This window comes from Kogia breviceps, chromosome 10, assembly GCF_026419965.1.
Source record: "Kogia breviceps isolate mKogBre1 chromosome 10, mKogBre1 haplotype 1, whole genome shotgun sequence".
Classification (NCBI taxonomy): Eukaryota; Metazoa; Chordata; class Mammalia; order Artiodactyla; family Physeteridae; genus Kogia; species Kogia breviceps.
In genome coordinates, this window is record NC_081319.1 from 43,298,633 (window position 1) to 43,302,004 (window position 3,372).

The 3,372-nt window shown below is 42.9% G+C and overlaps 1 pseudogene; it reads left to right on the forward strand.

Moving 5' to 3' along the window:
* Positions 1-2,346: 2,346 nt before the first annotated feature.
* LOC131763636 (single-stranded DNA-binding protein, mitochondrial pseudogene) lies at positions 2,347-2,787 on the forward strand (annotated as a pseudogene).
* Positions 2,788-3,372: the final 585 nt, after the last annotated feature.

A 3,372-nucleotide genomic window follows, 5' to 3' on the forward strand; every position in this document is an offset into this window, starting at 1 on the left:
CAGCCCCACCCCAGGTCGTACAACCACAGGATACCATCACTGGAGAAAAAAAAAAAAAACACACTTGCACCCCAACGGTCGTTTCGGTACATTTTTACCATAGCCAAGACATGCAAACGACCGAAATGACCGGCGAGAGATGAATGGGTAAATAAGTTGTGCTACCTATAGTCCTCGGCTGTCACTCATCCAGAGAACACGACGAACTCGTGCCATTGGCAGCAACATGGATGGAGCAGTAGATGATCTAAGCAATTCCCGTAAGTTACAGAAAAAACACACATATCCAGGATATCACTTACATGTGCACTCGAAAAAAATGGATACACAGGAAGCAGTGTAGAAAGGAAACACAGACCCACAAACGGAAAAAAAACAAATGCAGAATTCGCATAGGGCGAAATTAGGGGTCGGGGAAGGATGAAGCAGGAGGGTGGGAATAACGGAAACACATGAATGTATCAAAAAGAGTTCATCAACGACGATCCTCCTGATAGCACAGGGAAGTCGAGTCAACATTCTCCAATAACCGAACAGGGAAAAGAACCCGAAATACTAGAGCAACCGCTACATTTATAACTGCATCAAGTAGCTGTAGAACACAAAGCAACACAACATTGTGCATTAACTATGCTGCAATAGAAAAGAAATACTAAATTATACACGAAGAAAAAGGCAAGAAATGCCCACTCGATTACTGCCTGGCCTCGGTGATTTGGGCTTCTCTCACGTCCCTGCAGCCTCAGCAGGCCTGAGTCCCAGGTCTGGACTGGGACTGGGACTCAGCTGGTGCTGAGGGAGCCAGGCAGGAGCACGTGCCACCAGACCAGGGGCCGCTCGGACCTCTGGTGCCCATTCTCCGTTGCACGGCCCCACAATCTCCAGAACCAAGTCGGCCCTCTTACAGGTAAGCGAAGCCTAGTGTACGCAAAGAATGGTGGAACCGCCTGGAGGGAAGTGCTGTGAAAAGGCACCAGATCTCCATGGCTCCTGCTGGTGAGCTTCCCACCTCCAGCCTATTTCCTCAGACTCACTCCACCTACCAAGCACAGCCCCTTCCAAATAGCACATCTGCAAGGCTTGGCATTTGCCTGCCGTCGGATGGCGCAGGGGAAGGGGGAAGAGCTAAAGATACACAAGCCCTGCGGTGTGTGTTCAGCCACGTCCCGCTCCAAATTCCGACGGAACGCCAGGACTCCCTCGAAGGCTCTGTGTGCCCAAGTTACCAGACAGGGCACGAAGAAGTGCTGCCGCCTTGTGGCGCTTTCCCGTAACAACAGTTTAAAAAACTAGGCGCAAGGGCCCTTCACATTCCCGAGGCCTGCGGGGCTGCAAAGGACCCCTGGCCTCGAGCAACGTCCGGGGCTGGGAAGTCAAAAATGATTTCAAATCAATCCTGACTCTCAGGCAGAAATGTTTCAAGAGCTCAGTGGTACTCACACGCTTTTTACAAACAGCACATCAAAGGAAAAGATGCTCTGGATCTGTCGTGATTAGAGAATGCAAACAAAGGTAGTCGAGGTGTTCCCTGGCTCCAGTCCTCAAACAGCCTAAAAAGAGTCAGTTCTCTAGAGGGCAGGCAGAAGAGGGAAGCTTATTATGCTGTTCGTGTGAATCAAATTGGTAACAGCCACTATGGAGATCAGTAGGCAAGTTCCTTATTAAACTAAAAACTGAAGCTACCACAGGATTCAGCAATCTCATTCCAGCTTGCAAAAGCAGAGAATACCATCATTGGAGAAAAACTCCAATGGTTGTTGTGTTCCTGTTTTCCATAGCCAAGCCATCAAATGAGCCACTATCAAAAAGAATGAATCTTAACAGCAGCAAGATTAGAGAAGCTTCTAACTTACAAGAGGACCTCATAAGATTATTATTTTTAAAAAATATTTATTTATTTATTTGTTTGCACTGGGTCTTAGGTTTGGGAGGAGGGCTCCTTAGTTGTGGCACATGGGCTTCTTAGTTGTGGCATACAAAGTCTTAGTTGCAGCATGCATGTGGGATCTAGTTCCCTGATCATGGATGGAAGCTGGGCCTCCTGCACTGGGAGCATGGAGTCTTATCCACTGGGCCACCAGGGAAGTTCCTAGAACTTCATAAGTTTAAATGTTGATTTCTGAGCCGAAACCTCACAGGTCAGGAGAGAGTGGGATGATATATTCAGATTGCTCAAAAAACTCTGAAAAAACAAAAAACAAAAATCCTTGCCAAGCAAGAATATCCTATTCATCATAATTGTCCTTCTTGAATGAAGAGATTAAAAACTCTTTTCAAAAAACAAAAGCTGGCCAGAGTGTCAGGAAAAGACTAAAGATTAGTTTGTAAGAAAAGAAAATAGAAGCCATGTTTCGAAGACCTGTAGTACAGGTATTTCATCAGTTTGTAAGACATTTGTCTGAAATAGCTAGCAGTTTGGTTCTCAGAAGATATCTGATTGATGTGCAGCTACTTGGTCGAGTAGGTTCGGACCCTGTCATGAGACAGGTAGAAGGAAAAAACCCAGTCACGATATTTTCTCTAGCAGCAAATGGGATGTGGCGATCAGGGGAAAATGAAGCATACCAAATGGATGATGTCAGTCAATAGAAAACGTGGCATAGACTTTCAGTATTCTGATCAGGACTTGGAGATGTGGCATATTAGTATGTGAAAAAGGAGTCTTGAATTTACATGGAAGGGAAAGTAGACTATCACGAATATATGGATAATGTGAGACAACAAGCAACAACAATTATAGCTGATAACATTATATTTCTGAGTGAACAAAGGAAAGAGAAGGCATAGAGTGTACGATTCTTCTTTGGCCATTGTTTGGTACAGTCTCATTTCCAAATCCTGATAGTCTTTATAGTTTTTAAGGACAAGAATTAAAATACTGTTTTATGTTAAAAAAAAACAAAAAACAAAACACAAATGCTGAGGGAGTTCATCATCACTAGATCTGTCTTAGAAGAAATTCTAAAAGAGTTCCTCAAGCTAAAATAAAAGGACACTAAATAGTACCATGAAAACACAGGAGACTACACAATAGACTTGTAAATGTTAGTATATAGTTAAGGTAAGAATACCTTAATAGTGTGATATGGTGGTGTGTTAACTGGTTAACTTTAACATATAAAGGCTAAAGGATGAGATTATTAAAATAACTGCAGCTATAATAATTTTAATGTATAAACAGTATACAAAGAGGTAAATTGTAACACCATACACAAAAATTCATGGAGGGGAGTAAAAAAGTAGATTTTTTTTGTATGTGATGGAAGTTAAATTGTTATCAACATAAAATAGTGTTATATCTATAAGATGTTTTCTGTGAGCCTCATGGAACCACAAAGCAAAACCCTGTACTAGATTCAGAAAATACAAAGG